This window comes from Hemitrygon akajei, chromosome 9, assembly GCF_048418815.1.
Source record: "Hemitrygon akajei chromosome 9, sHemAka1.3, whole genome shotgun sequence".
Taxonomy (NCBI): domain Eukaryota; kingdom Metazoa; phylum Chordata; class Chondrichthyes; order Myliobatiformes; family Dasyatidae; genus Hemitrygon; species Hemitrygon akajei.
Genome location: NC_133132.1, coordinates 50,271,719 through 50,295,330, shown reverse-complemented (window position 1 = coordinate 50,295,330; position 23,612 = coordinate 50,271,719).

The following is a 23,612-nucleotide window of genomic DNA, read 5'->3' as shown; positions in this document are numbered from 1 at the left end:
AAGTCGGGACAATCTGTTCACTGACTGAAGAATCTTGCTTGATTAGATTTTTTGATAACAATTCCCAGCTTCCGTGAATTTCTTACTGTCTCTCCCTGACCTTTCCTTCATAACTTTGAACCCCAAGCTCCATTGACAAATTCCATGCATCCTTCCCATGGAACTCACTCCCAGGAGATGTGGCAGAGAAGGCAAATGAGAAAAGACTGCTGGCTTCCTCCTGAGACACAGCATCAAACCTGGCCAGTCAGATGGAAGACTATGTTCTCTTGTGGATGCCTGCTACATCTCCAGGAATTCATTCTGTGGATATTCTCGAATCATTTCCATGGGAACACTTCAAACAGTCATACACATTTATTCTGTAACTATTTGAAAACGATAAAAAAAAATCAAGACAGTTCAGCACTGAACTCTGACGAATTTTGATCAGAATGTACATAAGTACCTCCAACAATTACTGAGGTAACTCATAAGTTTATATGTACTTGCTACTGGAGCCTTGAACTGACGCCATACTATTTAGAAAAAAAATGAAGCCAATTATCTCATGACCTTGAGTCATCTATTCCAGCATGACATTATCAAGCAGTTATTTTACCATTTTCTAATGATGGTCGCTGAGTGTTCTATGGTTAGAGACGCAGTCTCCGGACAAAGCGTTCAGATGCCTGCTCCCTCAAATGAATGCATACGCTTCCATAGAACAATTTATCATTGGGTGAAGAAATATTTTAAAGCAAGCACTGGCCCTCAAATAGTCTCACATGTGTGAGCACAGGTGATTTAAGTTACAGAATTAGCAATCACAGTTCTGGGCCAATGATCCGGAGACCAATGTTTAAAGTAATTTTAGACCATAAGACCATAATTAAGTAAAGCCAAAAATAAAATAAAAGCTTGTCTGAGTAATGATAGCTGTGACACCACAGAAATCGTTTCTAGTTCACAAAAGCCTTTCGCATCCTTACCCAGCCTGGGTAAAAATGTGACTTCGGACGGCAGCACCAGTGATGAATCCTCACCATCACCATTGACCAGGAACTCAACTGGGCTAGCGACATAAACGTTGAGTTAGATACTGGGTGTCCTGTGATGTGTAACTCACCTCCTTTTTACCCTAAAGCGTTTCCCCCTTCTGCAAGTCACAGGTGAAGAGTGTGAAGGAATGCCTTCCAATTACCTCGAGGTGTCCCCGTCCAGAACACTATCAAGAGGTTCTGGAGAAAATAGCCCATCTGCGAGACCGTCTGAAGTCCCACATCAACAAGTTCAAGAGCAGTTACTTTCCTTCAACCATCGGTTCTTGAACCAACCAGCACAACATTTACCACAACAGTGCAGCCACACTACGGCCACTTTGATCAGTTTGCACTAAGGAGGATATTTTTTGCGTTTTCTTGTGAAAATTGTGTTAATGTATGTTTATTTTGTGTTTGTCTTGTGAATACCGTTTACCTGATGTTATGAGCTTGTGCTGCTGCTGCAAGTAAGTTTTTCATTGCACCTGTGCACATCGACCTTGACATTGAATTTGATACTTCATCCTACATCCTGAATATTCATTGCTTATAAAAGCAGAGCACAGTATCTACAGTCAGAACTATCTACAAAATGCATTGTATTTACACTCCTAGGCTAATCTGACAGCAACTTCCAAACCCATGATTTCTACCACCAAAAGGATAAGGGCAGCAGGTTAATGGGACCACTACCACCTGCAGGTCCCCTCCAAATCACACACCACCCTGACGTGCAAGTGTACTGCCGATCCTTAATCTTCCCTGGTCTGAATCCTGAAACGCTCTGCGCTTTGGGGTAGCAACACCAGAAGGACTTCAGCGGTCCAAGAAGGTGACTCACCCCCACTTTCTCCAGGGCAAGTAGCAGAGGGCAATAGACATCCAGCGAAACCCAGATCCTGTGAAATTAATAAATAGAAGGACACATTTATAAGCGTGTCTCTTAGTTTTCTCAGTTAGGAGGACAATTTGGGATAGGCAAGAAAGCCGGTAATCTCTGCCATGTCTACACCCCAAAGAACATTGCAGGGACAGTACATGACTACATGGCTTTCAGGTTCCTCCTGAAGATAATCTGTCTTAGGAGAGCAGAGGATTCAGTAAAAGGTGTTTCCCCACAAGTATGGTGGGACTGGATGTATGGAGGTTTGAGGCAGAAATCCTCAATCATTTATAAAGCACCTGAACAAGCCAAAGGGCTGAAGTCTGAGGATAAGAGAGTGGATGTAACTGCTCTGTGGACAGGATGATGGATTGAATAGTAGCAGCTATTATGATTCCATGAGAAAGCAGAGGGTGACGTACGTGAAAGGATTCAACAGCGTGGCCTTATTAGTGGGAAGTTAGAGAACTGGGAAGCTTTTAAAAACCATCAGAAGGCAACTGTAAAAGACATGAGAGAAAAGGTGAAATATGAAGGTAAGCTAGTCAATAGTATCAAAGAGGACACCTAAAGTTTTTTCAGATGTATAAAAAGTAAAAGAGAGGTGAGAATGGATATCGGACATCTGGAAAATGATGCTGCAGAGGTGGTAATTTGGGAAAGAAATGGTGGATGAACTTAATAAGTACTTTGCATCAGTCTTCACTGTGGAAGACACTAGCAAAATGCCAGAAATTTGAGAGTGTCAGGAGGCAGAAGTGAGTTTATTTCCTGTGACTAAAGGGAAAGTGTTTGGGAAGCTGAATGGTCACTTGGACGAAGTGGTCTACACACCAGGGTTCTGAAAGATGTAGCTGAAGTGGCTGTGGAAATGTGAGCAATGATCTTTCAAGAATCAATAGATCCCGGAATAGTTCCAGAGGACTGGAAAATCGCAAAAGTCACTTCAAGGAAGGGAGGCTGAAGAGGGGAAATTATAGGCCAGTTGGCCTGAATTCAGTGTTCAGAAAGATGTTGGAGTCCATTATTAAGATGAGGTTTTGGGGTACTAGGAGGCGGATGATAAAATAGGCAGAAGTCAGCATTGGTTTCTTCAGGGAAAATCTTGCCTGACAAACCTGTTGGAGATCTTTGAGGAAATAACAGGCACAATAGACAAAGGAGAACCAGTGGATGTTGGTTACTTGGATTTTCAGAAGGCCTTTGATAAGGTGCCACACATGAGGCTGCTTACCAAGATAAGAGCCCATAGGTATTACAGGAAGGATATTAGCATGGATAGAAGATTGGCTGACTGGCAGGAGGCAAAGAGTTGGAATAAAGGTGGCCAATACTAGTTGGCTGCTGGTGACTATTGGTGTTCTACAGGGGTTGGTATTGGGCCCGCTTCTTGTTACATTATATGTCAGTGATTTGGATGATCGATTGATAGCTTTGCAGCCAAGTTTGCAAATGATACAAAGATAGGTGTAGGAGCAGCTAGTGTTGAGGTAGTAGGGAGTCTACAGAAGGACTTGGACAGATTATGAGAATGGACAAGGAAGTGACAGATGAAATACAGTGTCAGGAAGTGTATGGTCATGCAGATTGGTAGAAAGAATAAAGGCTTAGACTATTCTCTAAAGGGGAGAAAATTTAAAAAAATTGGAGGTACGAAGGGACTTGGAGGTCCTTGTGAAGAAGGTAAATACAATGTTAGCATTCATTTCGAGAGGTGTAGGATATAAGAGCAAGGATGTGATGCAGAGGATTTATACGGCACTGGTCAGACTGTACTTGGAGTATTGTGAGCAGTTTTGGGCCCCTTGTCTAAGAAAAGATTTGCTGTCATTAGAGTCAGTCCAGAGAAGGTTCACGAGAATGATTCTGGGAATGAAAGGGGTAACATATGAGGAGCGTTTGATGGCTCTGGGCCTGTATTCACTGCTGTTCAGAAGAATGAGAGGGGAATTCATTGAAGCCTATTGAGTATTGAAAGATCTAGACTGAGTGGCTGTGGAGTGGGTGTTTCCTATAGTGGACGAGTCTAGGACCAGAGAGTACAGCTTCAGCATATGGGGATGCCCATTTAGAATAGAGATGAGAAGGAATATATTTAGCCAGAGGATGGTAAATCTATGGAATTCATTGCCATGGACTGTTGTGGAGGCCAAGAGATTGATAGGTTCTTGGTTAGTCAGGGTGTCGAAGGGTTCGGGGAGAAATCATGAAAATGCGATGAGAAGGATAGTAAATCAGCCGTGATAAAATAGTGGGGCAGACTCGATGGGCTGAGTGGCCTAATTCTGCTCCTATGTCTTATTGGCTTATGGACTTAGAATTCTCTCCCCATGGACTCAGCTGACACATGTGTGCATGAGTTCAGATAGGAGGAATGCCTTTTGGCCCATCAACTTTATGCCAGCTCCCATGCCCCTACTAATTCTCCCTTCAACTGATTCTCCCACATTCTCTTTAATTGCACCAGCCACCCATAGGGGTCATTTAAGATGTGCAATCAACCTACAAACCCACAAATGTAGAAGCACTGGTACACCTCGAAGGAATTCCCCACAGTTTGCAGGGTGAATGTGCAAACTCCACAGACAAGATTGAAGCTGGCTGTCTGGGGCTCTGAGGCAGTGGTTTACAAGTTAAAAACATTCAAAGGAAGTTTAATATCAATATTCATCTATGTCATCACATACAACCATAGATTCATTTTCTTGCAGGCATGCTCAATAAGTCCATGACATGAATAATAACCATAACAGAATCAATGAAAGACCGCACCAATTTGGGCGTTCAAATAGTATGCAAAAGACAGCAAACTGTGCAAATACAAGAAGAAAGAAATAATAACAATAAATAAATAAGCAATAAATATCAAAAACATTAGATGAAGAGTCCTTGAAAGTGAGTCCGTAGGTTGTGGGAACGTTTCAATGATGAGGCAAGTGAAGTTGAGTGAAGTTAACCCCTTTGGTTAAAGACCCTGATGGTTGAGGGGTAATAACTGTTCCTGAACCTGGTGGTGTGAGTCCTGTGCCTTCTTCCTGATGGCAGCAGTGAGAAGAGTGTGTGTACTGAGTGGTGGGGTCTCTGATGATGGAGGCTGCTTTCCTGTGACAACATTTCATGTGGATGTGCTGACTGGCGAAGAGAGCCTTACCCATGATGGGAAGGGATTTAATTTGGCATCAACATTTTTTCCCCGCCCCGTCAAGATTGGGAAATCTTCAAGATCATCCTTTATCTTTCAGTGTGAAATAGGTTACTGTTCCCAGCCCTTCAGGCAGATGCTTTTATCTGAATGCCTAATTAGTTGTGCCCCTGAATCAGTGTGAAAAGCCACTTTAAACACAACTCAGCCAGCAAAGCATGTGCCAAGCACATGACTGAGCCTGAAACCTATCAAAGTGGAGGGCAAATGTGAGTAAAAGCTTCTCTCCTTATGTGTATGTTATTTGGCTGTCAGAGCAAACACTAGGCAAATGGATGAATTTTACTCTGAATTTCTTTCTCTCTCCCAGCAACCTGACAGTGAGTGCCTTGGTTTCTGTTCTAGATAATTGAGATCATACAGAAATTTTGAAAAATTGATGCTTAACTTAATGATGGTGAGATTTCTGTAATGCTCATGAGGTTATTATCGTTTTCACTGGTGCAAATTGACCTTTACAGCTCAAGTTGGGAGACAGGATGAAGTAACGTCTCTACCAAAGGAGGTGTAAGGTGCTCCTTCCCTCCGCTAGCCTGCAGGTCATTCTTGGGAAAGGCATAGCACCTGCTTAGCCTCTCCCCCTCCCCAGCGATCAAGGTCATGTGTAGCCATGGGAGCAGGTGGTGGATGGTCATATGAGCAACTGGTGCATGTCACAAGTCCTGGTTATGTGACCACTGACGCCAGGCAGACAACCTCTGAAGAGTATCGATAATGGCTGGGGTCACCCGTCTTGTAAAGACACTGTCCAGAAGAAGGCAATGGTAAACCACTTCCCATGAAAAATTTGGCAGGAACAATCATGATCACCCACATCATACAACACGGTGCATAACACATGAAGAACTCGCATGGGCAAGCTGGATGTACAGTCCTGTGCAAAAGTCTTAAAGACATAGATATAGGTGCCTAAGACTTTTGCACAGTCCTGTAGTAACTTTATGTATTGCACTGTACTGCTGCCACAAAAAATAAATTTCATGTTAAATATGAATGATGATAAACCTGATTTGAAAATGGTTCTCCAGTGTAGACTGGGAGTGGGAAGGGGGCAGGGAGAGGGGAATCATGGTTGGGAAAAGGGGAAGGGAGAGGGGAGGGAGCAGGAAGCACCAGAGAAACATTCTGTGATGATCAATAAACCAATAAACCGATTGCTTGGAATCAAATGATCTTGCCTGGTGTCTCAGGACTGGGTGTGTCTGCACCCGCACCACCCCCCATCCCTGGCTCTCTGTCTCTGGCACCTGTCCCACACCCCTCCCGCTGCACTCCACAATCGCCATTCCCAACATCCTCTGCTCCTGCCAGATTTACAAACTCCGCTCCACACTGATAAGGAAATCTAGAAATGTTTGCACAGTACTGTACACAGTACATAAAATCAGAAAGTGTCTTTCTCCACAGTCATGGTTCCACCAATTCAACAAATTCTCTTCCAATTTATCACTCATGTTTTCTTCTTAAACAGTGAAGTGTTTGAGAGTTTGCTCTGCAGAGCCCAGTCCCTCAATATTCAGTTGTGACAGGTCCCTGGACTATATCCTTCCCCCACAAAATCTCATAGCTTTCTAAATCCTTGACCGGTAGCTCTGATAACAACCAGTCAAGGAGAAACAGGCTGCATCAATCTCCATGACAGATACACAAGAGCCAGCAGAATCTGAAAATCTGGAGCAAATGCAACATGCTGGAGGAATTTGATGAGTCAGGCAGCAAATATGGAGAGAAATGGACAGCTGACGTTGCGGGAGACCCCAGGCATTAACTGTCTATTTGCCTGCAGAGCAGAGGTTCCCATGGACCCCTTTGTTAGTGGTGAGGCTCCCTGGCATAATGATTGGGAACCTCTGGTCCACAGATACTCTGTCAGTGTTGCTCTACCCTCTATACAGGAAGGTTAGTGGCCTAGGTATTCCACAGTGAGTCGGCTAGGAGTATTATTAGGTGAAGTAAAGCATGTAGGATTCGTTAGTATCCGTGCAAACATGAGAAAATGATGGGAATGGGAAGGAGTGCTAAGTGCTGCAGTTCCTAAACTTCCACAGCCACGGATAGATAAAGAACGGTTAGGCGGGCTGAAGGAATCCCTCTTAATCAAAAGAAGAGTGCAAAGTTGGGGAAGGGGTGATGAAAATCAGACAGCTCACAGGGGGTAGGGAAGAAAATGGTACTTCTTAGTCTACCTCTTAGTCACTAAATGAACGGTTAAGAAAACTGCGGAACATTGACAGTGATTCAGCTTAACAATCCCTTGCAGCATGTTTTGTTCCACATAATAGGGTGTTTACTTGAGTCCATGAGTAACGAGGAGGAGACTGTGATGAAGCTCAGAATGGTGTGACACTAAAGAACAACAGGGAGAATTCTGATACAGCAGAGCAGAAAAATAAAGCACTTGATTGAGGAGTGTTGGTGAGTAGCTTCACTTCTAAGCACATTTGGTTTCAAGCAGAAGTCCTAGTACAACACTGGAGTGTGGGACTAAACACAATCTGTGCAGTCTAAGTTGTCTTCCTGTTAAAATGTTAGTAACCTGCTGCATATTGGGCTATGATGAGTAAAAGGTGTAAGAAGAGTAAAGATCTTCTTTCAGTGTGTTGGCCAACGGCTGCTCCCCCACCCCCTATCAACCTCAAAGAGAAGCGACTTCTGGACATTTTGTTCAGGTTGCCCTTTCAATAACTCAAGCTGGTACCTCAAAGCATCAAATGCATACAGAGTTTGAGACGAACAGATCTTCTCTTTCAATCTTTCTGCCCAAACACATTATTTCAGTTGAAGCAAAGTCCCTGTTAACCAGCCCTTGAGGACTTTTTAGTTTTACTGATCGTGAACCTATGGTAAGTTAGCTTAATTACCGGCTGTCCCCCGGTTATTGACAGGTTCCTGCTCACAGATGTTCAGACGACAATTTTGTGCGTAAGTCAGAAAATACACAGAAATCACTTGGTGTGATAACGACATCTTCTCACAAATGGCATGAAAAGTACATCCAACTGGTGAGAAAGAGCAATTAGTAGAAGTGCAGAGAGAGTTGACGGGAGTTTCTGGCAGCCCGGGCGTATTTTTACTTAAAGTGCAACTGAACTGAGCGTTTCACTGAGGCATCTTTCTGGGTTTGAGGTCATCTCAAATGTTTACAGGTTGGTTGATGAGAAAGGGATCTGTAAACACGTGGCAGGGTGGATTTAAAACAGTTGGACGCATCTGATGATCGTGAAATGAATGGAAGGAGATTGTTTGGTCCATTTGTGCCCACGCTAGCCATAACATTTCTAGATTTCCTTGTGACCGCTCAGCCCATCGAGTCTCTGCCCACAATCAGGGTATTCCAAACCCTCACTAATTTTCCCTACATTCCCATCAAAATGGACTCCAGATTAATCCCACTTCCCATCTCTATTCTCTCTGACTGGGTAGCCTCCAATGTGAAGGCATGAATATACCTTCTTCTGGTAAATAAGGAATTTCCTCCTCCTCCCTTCTTTTTCTATTGCCCACTCTGGTCTCTTACCTCTTCTCACCTGCCTATCTCCTCCTCCAATTGCCTTCCTCCTTCCCTTTCTCCTATGGTTCACTCTCTGCTTCTATCGGATTCCTTCCTCTCCAGCCCTCGACCTTTCCCACCTGCCTGGCCTCACCTATCAATTTCTAACTGCTCTTCCCTCCCCTCTCCCCACCTTCTTATTCTGGCGTCTTTCCCTTTCTGTTCCAGTCCTGAAGAAGGGTTATGGCACACTACTCTTTGGGTGAAATAATTTCCATAGATGCTGCCTTACCTGCAGAGCTCCTCCAGCATTTTGTGTGTGTAGCTTTGGAGAAGAAACTAGTTCTGCCATTCGTAGGAAAGATCTATTCATGTACAAGTGACATTAGAATTCAGTAATAATGTTATGAACTTCTGCTGAGTTCCTTCAGCATTTTGTGTGTGTTGCTTTAGGGTTTGAGCATCTTGGATTTATGTCATGCAAGCTTGTTCCTATGTAGGGGTGTTGATAAGTCTTGCTATCTTAACCTGGAGACTGCCTGGAATCTCAAGTTTTGCTCAAGCATTTCGCAAATGATTTTTCTTCAGCATTGCATCTGCTTCCCCTGGGAGCGTCATGGATAGATCCACTTCATCTTCTCTGAATGGAAATTCATCCCCTATCGTAAGTCACAGGTCACTTCTCGCTTATTACTTTTCACTTTAAATCTGTGCATGCCAGTGTTACTGACTCTTCTGCCGAGCACAGTTTTCCCTTGTTTACCCCGTTACAGTTTTTAGTGAAATCAGGCAGATGTCCACCAGTCGAGTGGACTCCTTCTGAGCTCTAACAAACCAATCATTTCATGATTCCTCTCTCAATATCATAACCTAAAGAGCAAGAGACTGTTTGATCTCTCCACAATGCATTACTATTTTGTTTTCTCTCCTTCTCAGTTCCAACAAGGTATCTTAGGCCTGAGGCATTTACTTTTGCTTTTGTCCCTTAACCCATGCAGTGTTTCTAGCATTTCCTGTTTTTATTGCAGGTTTCTAACATCTGCAGGAAGGAGAAACAGCCAATATTTTGGGTCTGCAATCCTTTGAAGAACTGGGAAAAATAGATTTAAATTTCTTATTTTTTGGTAGGAGGAAAAGTGGAGGAATGATGTAAAAGACAAAGAGAACATCTGTGATAGGATTAGTCAAAGTGACTTAAATGAGGCAGTTAGGCATTAAGTTTCTTGATCTAAGAGTTGTTGAAATTCAGACAGACAAGGTGTTTTCTTTTATTAGAGGATGGAGATGATAGTGGAACTGTAGATTACATCAATTAGGCCTTAAATTGAGTTTAAATCAGAAGATCACTAGGAATGGCGATTCACCTGTTTATTTTCAAGACTGAAAAATTGAAGTCATTGGACAGGCTAGTGCTGTTTATTTTTGAAACAGAGGGTGAAGAGGGGAGAGTTACCTGAGGGATATAAAATAATGAAGGGTCTATGCGGTGTAAAAAGATAGAGTTTGACAGAGGAGCTAAGGCTGAAGAGGAGGAAACACTCAGGAACTGATTATAATAGATGGAGTGTCATTGGCAGAATGGGCTGAATGGCCACATGCGTCATAGGTTGTCTAAGGTTCTGTGAAACCTTCCCTGCCAATTCTATCTTTTAAAGCAAATCTATGTGGTGGAATGCATGAATAGACCCACATTACACACTGCCCTTATAATTGTAAACCCTTTTTAATGATGTATGAACACACACACACACACACACACACACACGCGCACACACACACTCACACACACACACACACACACACACACACACACACACACACACGCACACACACACACACACTTGCAAATACTTACACATCTACGCAAAGAATCATATACACAAAGGACACAAAATTAATAACAAAACGCAAAATTCGATGGTGATCTATAGTTTTAATACTCCAGCTGCATTGTTTTATATGAATATCTAACTATCAGCCACTAATTATAATTAATGACATTGAATATTAATTTCAATAGCAGCATTTTCGCAGAGAGAACGTTCCAAAACATACTTCCTCCTCAAAGTAAACTGAATCTGTCTGTTATCTGAGACTTCTTTCAACTCTTAATTCAACATCAAATCATGTTTTGGGATAGGAGTGACAGGAAATAAATATGAAAATAACAGTGAATAAATCTTGTTGGAGTGGAAACAGCAAGTTATGCAGTTGCAATGAATATTCATGAATAATACTGTATATGTTCTCAAGTACTGTCAGTGCACTTTTACGTAATATCTCTTTGGCTGATAAAAGAACAAAACCCAGCTTGTCACTACCCCACAGCTGATGCTGTCATGACAATTGTTTGTCTGGGATTGAAGGCTCTGTGTTACAGCCTTTTGGGAGCTTTTAAGAGACATGGAAAGTTTGATGCTGAAAGCAGCAATATGTCATGTGAGAAATGCCAAGAACCACGTTTTAGCGAGAGCATATTTACTTATTACAAGTCTAATGGCGTTGTGCTTTAATACCTGGAGCATTCATAACGAGTGCGATGAATAACCGTGCAAATGGTTATGACTTTCTTACTGTTACGAAGACATGCCTGCAGGGTGACCAAGGATGGGAACTGAAAATCTAGGCCTATTAAATATTTAGTAAGGAGAATCAAAAGAGAAAGGCAGTGGGATGATCTTACTGGTAAAGGAGAGAATCAATGCCATGCTGATGACAGACACTGGGGCCCCGTAAATGTGAAGTGAACTAAGGAAGATAAATTGGTGCTAAGGATTCAGGAATAAACTCACTCAGCTAAACTCAATTTTTTTACTTGGATATTGTTATTGGGCTTTTAGCACCCACCTGATCAGCAGCCAGGACTTTAAATTAATACCTCATCTGTGGTGAACGCATCAGCCTACCCTCCCAAGTGAAATGGGATTAGTGTCGGATTAGAGTCATAGGGTGACACAGCACAGAAACTGGCCCTGGTTCCCAATAGCCTTGGATAAGAGTAAGTGGCTGCTGGGCGGGTCAGTGCAGACTTGATGGGCTGAGCAGTCTGCTTCTTGATTCTGGGACTCTAGTTGGAGAGGATTGTAACCGGGGGCCAACGGTTCAAAACAGCTTGTAGAAGAGTAAGGGAATGAGAGAAAGAGGAGTTATTTCACCCAAATAGCAGAGTGACGGGTGACGGGCGGCCAGGAATGCACTCCCCAGTAAGGTGACAGGAACAGAAAACTAATGTTCATTTAACAAACTGCACTAACACTTGATGAGCCAAAACCTGCAGGGCTACTGAATAAAAGATGAGAAGTGAGATTAATCTGGTGGCCTGTTTTGATGGGAACGTAGGGAAAATTAGTGAGGGTTTGGAATACCCTGATTGTGGGCAGAGACTCGATAGGCTGAGAGGTCACCAGCTGTTTCACAAGGAAATTTAGAAATGTTATGGCTAGCTTGGGCACAAATGGACCAAACAATCTCCTTCCATTCATTTCACGATCATCAAATGCGTCCAACTGTTTTAAATCCACCCTGCCACGTGTTTACAGATCCCTTTCTCATCAACCAACCTGTAAACATTTGAGATGACCTCAACCCCAGAAAGATGCCTCAGTGAAACGCTCAGTTCAGTTGCACTTTAAGTAAAAATACGCCCGGGCTGCCAGAAACAATTAGTCATGTGCTCAATTTCACAAGCTGATCTTTCCCAGAGCACCGTTAGTCAAAAAATCTTTGCAGCACACAGCACTCTAACAAGAGTAATGTATTTTCCGTTTCAGCAAAGGCAGGCTCCTGAAATGGAGCACACAGAGGTCAGCGTGCACTGAGCCTCACAGACCTCATGCTGGAAACGTGGGGCACTTTGGAATTCACATCAACACAGCAGCTCCTGGGGATGGGCAGAACCCTGAAAACTGACGCCAAGGGAAGAGTTACCCATAAGTTCCACCCCCCCCCCAAAAACCTCACATTTAACTCACTAAACAACAACACACACAAAATGCTGGTGGAACACAGCAGGCCAGGCAGCATCTATAGGGAGAAGCGCTGTCGACGTTTCAGGCCGAGACCCTTCGTCAGGACTAACCTGGCACAAATGTTCTACCAATACTCACAACTAGGCTCAATGACAGCTTGAGATTTGGTTGGTCACAGCTTCTTCCCCTCTGCCACTCGATTCCTAAATGATCATTGAACCCATGAACACTACCTCACTACTGTTCTTCTTATTTATTTCTGTCTTTTTGCACAACCTATTTTAACTTAACTATTTAATATACACATATAAACTTACTGTAATTCAGATTTTTTCCATAATGATCATGTACTGCATTGTACAGCTGCTGCAAAATTAACAAATTTCATGACATATGCTGTGATATTAAACCTGATTCAGATTCTAATTCTATTTTCCTGTTACAAGCAGACCTCTTTTGTACGATAAAGATGGATTCTCGCTCTCACAATCTGTCTCGTCACAGCGCTTGCTCCCTATTGTCTACCTGCACTGCACTCTCTCTGCGACTGTGACACAATATTTTGCATTCTGTTCTTGCTTTTCTCTTGAACTACCTCAGTGATTTACCTTTTGAAATTATCTGTGTGGATGGCAAACACAGAAACATTTTTCACTGTAACTCAGAGCATGTGTCAATAACAAATGAATTACTAATTTATTAGCAACACGAGTGAATCTGCAGATGCTGGAAATAAATAAAAACACAAAATGCTGGCAGAACTCAGCAGGCCAGACAGCATCTATGGGAGGAGGTAGTGACGACGTTTCGGGCCAAAACCCTTCATCAGGAGGGTCACTACCTCCTCCCATAGATGCTGTCTGGCCTGCTGAGTTCTGCCAGCATTTTGTGTTTTTACTAATTTATTACTTTGATAAGCATAAGCATTCACCCTTGCGAATAAGTTTGTATCTAACCTGCCTCGAAGATGTTCAAAGACTTGCTCCCACTGCCCTTTGTGGAAGACCAAACACCTACTGAGAGAGAGAAAAATCACCTCATCTCTGTTTTAAATGGGAAATCCCTTATATTTAAAGAGCGACTGCATCTGATAGATTCCCTCCATATCCAACCTGTCAATTATGTCACTTCTCACTTTCCGTCATAAAAGTGGCAGCAGGGAAGTCATACAAACAGAGATTGAATGGCTGTTGGGCTGGAGGGGCCTGTTACTGTGCTGTACCTCTAAATAAAATATTAAAAAATTCCTCCCGATAAGTAGCTCAAGGATGCCATGGCTGCGGTTGGCGTGACGCTATTACAGCTTGGAGTGTCAGAGTTCAAAATTCAATCCTGGCATAAGGAGCCGCTGTACGTCCTCCCCGTGGAAAGTGTGAGTTTCCTCCAGGTGCTCCAGTTTCCTCCCACTGTCCAGTGATGCAGTGTCAGGATAGGGTTAAATCGGGGCTGTCAGGGGCTGTTCGGCTGCGCAGCTGGAAGGGATGGGAGGGCCTATTCTGTGCTGTATCTCTATATAAAAAATTAAATAAATTAAATAATCTTGTGTAGGATTAAAGTAGAAAGCGGCATATACAGAAGATATTATTTAAATCAAGCTTTGTGAAGCATTGAACAATAGGTTGGCACGGCACAAAAGGGTTTGTCAATTCTATACTGGTCCTGAGTGGATACCGTCAGCCCCCTCCCTCACTCCATTCTGCAATGCTCTGCGGGTTTTTCTCTCTCAAGTTCCTGTCAAATCTCTTCTGAAAGTACTCTGACCAGGGAGTTCGACAGCATGATAGTCAGTGAAAATGAGACTGCAAGTTTAATATTAATTGATGCCAAATCTTGGGTATTTCAGTGTGATGAACTCATTCTTTTTAGGGGTTAATTTGGGTTAAGTTTCTAAGGATCAGCTCGATATCCATCACTCCCAGCTAATTGTTTTGAAAACTGTAACATGGTGAGTGGGAGAGAGCAGATTTGATGTTGGCCAGCTCATGACTGGTTGAATGATCCACTGTTTAACTTTAATATGAATAAGGACATTAATTGGCAAAGCAATCACAATCCAATTACAGAATCTACCAGTGTTTCCAAGGAACTGTTTTCTATTGAATGCTATGCGATGAAGAATCGCAAGGTTACGTGGAAAAATGATAATCTATCAAATCAAAGCAATGTGACTCCAAATTCATTAAACTAAATGCCAAATGCTGGTTGAGTTGAGAAAACATTATTACGCACAGATATGCAGTATTTCTCTTCTGAAGAAGTACTTTGTTTCAAAAAGTCATTAAAATTGGCCAGCGTTATCCAGGGCTCTTCCCCTTGTGTCTGGTGTCTTTTGGGGATGAAAGATGCTCTTGGGCACTATACTCCAATGACCACACTTTGAGATATTGAGAGCTGGCAAGGCCATAGAACCATATGGCAGAGAACAGGCCTTCAACTCACTGTGAGGAGGCTGACGTCAAGTACCCATCCGTCAGGGGTCCACGGACCCCTCGGTTAATGGTAGGGGTCCGTGACATAATGAGCCTCTTTACTAGCACTTAGCTTGCAGCTTTCTACGCTCTAGTGAGTTCTGCATTCACCGAGATACTTCTTATGTGTTTTGAAGGTATTTATCTCCATCACTCACTCTGACAGTGTGTTCCAGATTCCAAACATTCTCTGGGTGAAAAGTTCTATGGATCCCTGTAAACTTCTCACCCCTTAACCTAAACCCTCTAGTTTCTCTATAACGGGGCAAAGTTTAGTAATATCTTCCCTGTCGATGTCCCACATGATCCTGTAATCCTCCAGCAGGTCCCCTCTCAGCTTTCTCCATTCCACTGAAAATAAATCCAGCTCCATCCTGGTTAATCACCTCTGTGCCTCTCCATTCACGCCTTGTCCATTGTGTAGTGATCAGAACTTTACAGCATACGCTGTGGCCTAAGCAATGGTGTTCAACTAGAAGAAAGAGTAAGCCACTTCACACACATCTGTCATTGGACTTACTGGGGTCCACCAGCCCATCTAGTCCATGTCAAACCATTTAAAACATCTGTACTCTTTCAATCTGTTGTTGTTGTGGGGGTGGAACTGGACTCTCTGACGGCGGTGTCTGAAAAGAGGATGCTGTCGAAGTTGCATGCCATCTTGGACAATGTCTCCCATCCACTCCATAATGTACTGGTTAGGCACAGGAGTACATTCAGCCAGAGACTCATTCCACCGAGATATAACACTGAGCGTCATAGGAAGTCATTCCTGCCTGTGGCCATCAAACTTTACAACTCCTCCCTCGGAGTGTCAGACACCATGAGCCAATAGGCTGGTCCTGGACTTATTTCCACTTGGCATGATTAACTTATTATTATCTAATTATTTATGGTGTTATATTGCTATATTTCTTCACTATTCTTGGTTGGTGTGGCTGTAATGAAACCCAATTTCCCTTGGGATCAATAAAGTATGTCTGTCTGTCTGTACTCTTTCAATCTTAAACAGCCTCCACCGAGCCCATCTAGACCATGCCAAACCATTTAAACAGCCTGTTCTCTTTCAATCTTAATTACATATTTCCTGTAGGTGGGTGACCAAAACTGCACACGATACTCCAGATTAGGCCTCACCAATGGCTTATATAACTTCAGTATAACATCCTATGCCCCATACTCAATACGTTGTTTTATGAAGGTCAATGTGTCAAAAGCTTTCTTTACGACCCTATCTACCTGTGACACTACTTTCAATGAATTTTGTACCTGTATTTCCAGATCCCGTTGTTCCATCACGCTCCTCAGTTCTGTATAATTCACTGTGTAAGACCTACCCTGGTTGGTCCTACCGAAGTGCAAAACCTCTGCATTAAATTCCATTTGCAATTTTTCAGCCCATTTTTCCAGCTGATGCAGATCCCTCTGCAAGCGACGATAGCCTTCCTCGCTGTCCACCACACCCCCAATCATGGTGTCATTCGCAAGTTTGCTGATCCAGTTAACCACATTGTCATCCAGATCAAAGTTGCCCCAAAGCACTTCACAATGATATAGGAAATGCAGCAGCCATTTTGTGCACAGCAAGCTCCCATAAATTGCAATACTCTCTCCCATAATTCATGAGAACTTCTCAGTTACTTCAGAAATAGAATCCCTGGAGAATGGAACAAAGATCTGAGCTGCCTTGTTGAGACTTTGAGAATATTTGGACTAAGAAAAGCTCAACAAAGCTTGCTCCTACTATAAACCTATCCTGAATTAGTTGATCTAGTTCAACAACCTCCTGAGTCAGGCAGCTAAATGTGGGCAAACAGCAGCTTTGTCAAGTTATCCCATCTTCCTTCCCATAAAACTATTCAAACAAAACTATAAAAAGTTAATTAACAGATCTCACTAAAGGGCTCGCCTTAAAGCCTGACTCGCTGTATCGCTCTGATCTTCAAATCAGAAAGATTCCAGATACGTAGATGTCTGTTAGCAGACCAGTGATTAGAATCCCTAGCCCTTCAAAAAGGGGAAAAAATCATCTAGGGCTGCAACTCTGAGGACTGCCAGGAGACAGGGGCGTGTTGTGCTACTTAAATACAAGGGAAAGGATGTAAATGGAGAGAGACACAGCAAGCCTCTGCAGAGGGAGATCTGCTGTTCCTTGTACATTAAGCATGGGAAGTTAGCATGGGGCTATGGCAAGTCATTAAGGAGGTAGCTGTGGTATTCTCCATTATTGCAAGGAGAGAGGGCTATAAAGTAGGGAAGTCTTGCAACAGCTGCAGAGGATGCTGATGAGACATTGAGCCTGGAATATTGAGTGCAAGCACCACTCACAAAATGCTGGAGGAACTCAGCAGGCCAGGTCACATCTATGGAAAAAAGTGAGCAGTCAATGTTTCGGGCCAAGACCTTTCATCTGCAGGTGGATGGGTGGAGCAAAGGGAATATCTCTGATACAATGAGAGCAAATGCTAATGTGGTGGCTGAATTGCAATAAATATTGGATTAATGGATGCTTGAGGCTGATCATTGGCATCTGAGTCACAAACCTAGAGCTCCTTGACATGGCAGGGACAGTGAGTGTTGAGGCCATGATGAAGGATCCCGGCCGGAAACATCAACTGTTTACTCTGCTCCATAGATGCTGCCTGGCTTGATGAGTTCCTGCAGCATTTTGTTTGTGTTGCTTGAATTTCCAGCATCTGTAGATTTCCTTGTGTCTCTCCACACTGAATGCAGACTTGGTCTCCTTACTTAAGCAAGGATTCACTTAGATTGCAGGCTATTTATAAAATGCTCATTACGCTGATGGAGTTATCCGATGAGTGACGGATGGGCAGGTTGAACCTATCTTCACTGGAGTTTAGAAGAGAGAAAGATGATCTTGTTGCAACAAATTAGATTACCACAGGGCCTGGCAGGGTGGATGCTGAGAGAATGCTTCACCTTGTGGGAAATCTGGAACCAAGGGCAGAGTTTCAGTCATCAGAGATGAAGAGGGTCATGAATCTTTGAAGTTAAAGAAGACAAAGAGCTGTGGTGACGAAGTCAATTGAATCAGAATAAGGTTTACCACTGACATATGACATGAAATTTGCTGCTTCTTGGCAGTGCTACAATGCAAGAGGTAAAAATTACTGTAAGTTATAAGTAGTGAAAAGTAAAATAGCAAGGTAGTGTTCATGGGTTCATGGACCTTTCAGAAATCTGACGGCAGAAGGGGAGAAGTTATTCCTAACACGTTGAGTGTTGGTCTTCAAGCTCCTGTACCTCTTTCCTAATGGTAGTAATGTGAAGAAGGCATGTCCTGGGTGGTGAGGGCGCTGCCTTCTTGAGGCACCACCTTTTGGAGATGTCCTCGAGTGAGGGTAGTTTTGTGCCTGAGATGGAGCTGGCTGAGTCTTCAATGCTCTGCAACTTCTTTCGATCCCGTGCATTGGAGCCTCCATACCGTACAGTGATGCAGCCAGTCAGAATGCTCTCTCCAGTACATTTGTAGCAACTGGCAAACTCCTCATGAAGTAGAGTTGCTGGTGTGCGTTCTCCCGATTTCCCCTTCTTGATGTCCGTCCGCAAGCTCTTCATGTTGCTGACGTTGAGCGCACTCAGTAGCCAATCTTTCTCACTCTTGTGCGTCTCCTCATCACCATCTGAGATTCTGCCAACAACAGTGGTATGATGGATGAATTTATAGATGGCGTTTGAGCTGTGCCTCGCCGAACAGTCATGAATGTAGAGAGTAGAGCAGTGGGCTAGGCATGCATCTTTGAGCAGTATCTTCATTGATCATCAGTGAGGATGAGATATTATTACCTAACCACACTGACTGTGGTCCCTCATGGAGGGAGTCAAGAACCCAGTTGCAGAAGGAGGTCCGGAGGCCCAGGTTCTGAAACTAGTTGATTAGTTCTACTGAGGTGATGATGTTGAACGCCGAGATGCGAATGATAAACAGCCTCCTGACGTATGTACTGGTGTTGTTAAGGTGCTCATGTTCAATGCGGAGAGATAGGATCTTTGGGGTATAGATGGGATCTGGAGATGGGGATGGGTGGAAAGGAGGAGAGGTTAAAGGAAACAGGAAGGTGGAGTGTGGCCCGGATCAGGTTATTGACTGGCTGAACTGATAATGGTCAAATTACCAGTGCTTACTAGATATAAAACAATGGACAACTTGGCAACATGGCAAATACTGTGCTTTTACAAGAAGTTGATATTTCAAGAAGGAGATAAAATGAAGGAAGGAATGACTTACTTAGGAAAGGAATTTGCCTGGTTATCCATTTGTGGCATTGTTGGTTAGCTTGAAAATTAAAAAAAAAACTTCAGTTGCTCAAAGTCCAAAAATCTGGATGAAGAATCTTTAACCTGAAAGGTTAGACCTTTTCTTTTTTTTCATGGTTGCTGCCTGACTTGCTGAGTGTTTCCAGCATTTTTTGTTCTTATTGCTGTTTAATTTGCTGAAATTTGGCAGGATTCTCTACATAAGCAGAGGTGTAGAATAATTGGTTGAAGCTCCTGTTAACAAAACAGAGAAGACCCTGTGATGTGCATGTTTTGAAGCTCATTCTGCAAACAGTCATTTCTACTATACCAGCTATCCCTCCCCATCCCTAAGCTTTACTAAAAGCCTTGTGTTTTTTCTTCTTCCTGGCCTCCAGCTATATAATTGCAGTCCACCTTCAGGGACTCTCTCTTTCCAAGTCTCATTATTCTTGAACACTGGATTCCTGTCTCTGCCTGTGTCTCTCTGAGGAAAATGACTTCAGTTCCATCGTACTCTTTTTTTCCATAGCCTTCATGTCCAAGTTCCAGGATTATAAATTCATGGACTGTGATACACAGCATGAAAACAGGCCCTCTGCACCAACTCATCCATGCTGACTATAGTAGGGGATATTAAACTCATAATAGCACAGCAGAGAGAGTTGGGGGGGGGGGGGTGGGGGGGTGGGAGAGCATGTAGCAGGGAGATAAAGGGGGCCCCTACACACGGTTGGTACCAAGCAGTGGAAGTCTAACAGGCTCAACTGGCCCAAGCCACAAACTGTAGCCTAAAGTGAATATACTGAACTCACGCCTGACTGCTACCTTAGCAGTGGCTTCATAAAACTCCAGGATGGAGGTTTGCCTTTGTATTTATGGGGTGAAAGTGGGACTGCACACAGCTCACTTTGCACGTATGTACTGAAGCCTGATACTGCAGAAGTCTTACCTCAATCTACGTATGCACAGTGCAAGGCGGGTATAGACAATGAGGAAAAAGTGGAAAAGAAATAGTAGTACAAATACTGTATAATGAAAACCCTGGATCGGGGAGCATTTTCTCTAGGACAAATGACTCCCCTTCTGACGTCAGCTTTTATTATAGAGGAAGCTTGTTCTCAAAGTTCAAAGTAAATTTTATTATCAAAGTGCATAAATGTCACCATATACAACCCTGAGGTTCATTTTCCTTCGGGCACACTCAGCAAATCTATAGAATAGTAACTATAACAGGATCAGTGAAGATCAACCAGAGTGCAGGGGACAACAAACTGCAGATGCAAATATAAATGATAGCAATAAATAATGAGAACATGAGATAATGGGTCCTTAAGGTGAGATCATTGGTTGTGGGAACATCTCAATGATGGGGCAAGTGAGCGTAGTTATCCCCTTTTATTGAAGAACCTGATGGTTGAGGGGTAGTAACTGTTCTCGAACCTGGTGTCGCAAGTCCTGAGGCTTCTGTGCCTTCTCCCTGATGGCAACGGCAAGAAAAGAGCATGGTCTGGGTGTGAAGCCCAGACTCTATTTGAATTCTTTCCATCTACAGAACAAGATGCATATCTAATATAACACACAAAAATACAACTGCAGATGCTGTGGATCAAAGAATACGTACACGACGCTGGAAGAACTCAGCAGGTCAGGCAGCATCCGTGAGAAAAGAGTAGCCAACGTTTTGGGCCGAGACCCTTCATCAGGAATGGGGGGGGGGGGGAAGAGAGGGCCGAAGCCCAGTAATAGAGATAGGGGAGGGGGAAGGGCTAGAGGCGCCAGGTGGAGAACCAATCAGAGGAAGCATAAATGTAGGCTGATTTACCAAGGGAGCACGAGAAGTGGAGATAGAGTCCATGGAGGGGAAGCTTGTTTCCATGATGAGGTGATAAGGGGCCAGAACTCACTGCTGTTTTGGCTGCATCACAGCCTGGTATGGAAACACCAATGCCCTTGAACAGAAAATCCCATGAAAAGTAGTGGATAAGTCCAGTCTTTCATGGTAAAGTCCTTCCATCATTGAGCACATCTACATGAAGCTTTCTTGCAGGAAAGCAGCATCCATCATCAGAGACCTCCAACACCCATGTCATGCTCTCTTCTCACTGCTGTCATCAGGAAGAAGGTACGGGAGCCTCAGGACCCACACCACCAGGTTCAAGAACAGTTACTACCCTCAACCATCAGGCTCTTCACCAAAGGGGACAACTTCACTTGCCCCATCACTGAAATGTTCCCACAACTTATGGATTCAAGGATTCTTCATCTCACATTCTCAATATTTATTGCTTATTTATTATTTCTTTCTTTTTGCATTTGCACAGTTTGTCATCTTTTGCACACTGGTTGAACGCCCAATTTGGTGCAGCCTTTCATTGATTCTATTATAGTTATTATTCTATTATGGATTTATTGAATATGCTTGCAAGAAAATGAATCTCTATGGTGACATATACGTATTTTGATAATAAATTTACTTTGAACTTTGTTGTCTCCGGCAGAGTGGTTGCAGTAGCAAGCTTAAATACATCTTGATAGGATGAATGACATGAATGTGATTAGTGCTAGAATTTTTTTAAAAAATTGGAATTTAAGAAAAGGGGGAATTTGCACTGTTGAAGTTCAAACTCCATGGTAGGTACCTGGGCAACCCTATGGACAAAGTCCCTGTAGCGATGTGCTACACACAGCGCTGAAATAACGACGCGCAGTCGATAAGTCGATTCGAGACTAGTTTATTCAAACCGCGGCGCTGGCATTTAATCCTTAGCGCCCGCCTTCTCTGGGCGGAAATGACGTCAGAGGTGCATTACCAAAGTCTCTCCCCGTGCGCTGGCTATTTGTGAGCCGGTTCGCCTGCACAAAAAGTGGGTCGCCACATAACCCCCTCCCCACCAGAACCGGCGATACACCCCCCAATGTCCACAGTCTGGATCAGCCTCTGTTTGGGAGGTCTGCCTCTGCGCCGCAGTGCCTGAACCTCAACTAGCTGTGCCAAGTCCACATGGGCTGGTTTGAGTCGGTCCACCGTAAAAACCTCCTCTTTCCCCCCAATGTCCAGAACGTACGTGGACCCGTTGTTGTTGATCACCTTGAACGGCCCCTCGTACAGCCGCTGTAGCGGCGCCCGGTGTCCGCACCTTCGTACAAACACAAACTTACAGTCCTGCAGGTCTTTGGGTACATGGGTCGGGGTCCGTCCGTGCTGTGAAGTTGGTACGGGGGCCAGGTTGCCGAGCCTTTCGTGTAGCCTGTCCAGGACTGCTGCGGGTTCTTCCTCTTGCCCCCTTGGGGCTGGTATGAACTCTCCCGGGACAGCCAGGGGCGCGCTGTACACCAACTCGGCCGACGAGGCATGCAGATCCTCTTTGGGCGCTGTACGAATTCCAAGCAGGACCCAGGGAAGATCGTCCACCCAGTTAGGTCCTCTCAGGCGGGCCATGAGAGCCAACTTCAAGTGATGGTGGAAGCGTTCCACTAGTCCGTTCGACTGTGGGTGGTAGGCAGTAGTGTGGTGTAGCTGCGTTCCCAACAGGCTGGCCACAGCCGACCACAGGCTGGAGGTGAACTGGGTGCCTCTGTCGGAGGTAATGTGGGCCGGTACCCTGAAGCGTGCTACCCAGGTTGCAGTTAGTGCTCGGGCGCAGGAATCAGCAGATGTGTCGGTGAGCGGGACTACCTTTGGCCACCTCGTGAACCGGTCTACCATAGTTAGGAGGTACCGCGCTCCTCGGGACACTGGTAGGGGGCCCACGATATCCACATGAATGTGGTCGAACCTCCGGTGGGTGGGTTCGAACTGCTGCAGCAGGGCTTTAGTGTGCCGCTGCACCTTGGCTGTTTGGCACTGCGCGCACGTTCTGGCTCATTCACTGACCTGCTTGCGAAGTCTGTGCCACGCGAACTTGCTGGAGACCGGCCGGACGGTTGTCCTGATAGATGGGTGTGCCAAACCGTATATGGAGCCGAAAACTCGCCGCCTCCAGGTTGCCGGGACGATGGGGCGAGGTTGGCCAGTAGCCACGTCACACAAGAGGGTCCTCTCACCTGGGCCTACGAGAAAGACTTGCAGCTGCAAACCCGAGACTGTGGTCCTGTAGCTGGGCATCTCGTCGTCTGCCTGCTGCGCCTCCGCCAGTGCTGCATAGTCCACCCCCAGGGACAGGGCCTGGTCAGCTGGTCTGGAGAGTGCGTCCGCCATGACGTTGTCCTTTCCCGAGACATGCTGGATGTCCGTCGTGTACTCGGAGATGTAGGACAGATGTCGCTGCTGGAGAGCCAACCAGGGATCGGACACCTTCGTGAACGCGAAGGTCAACGGT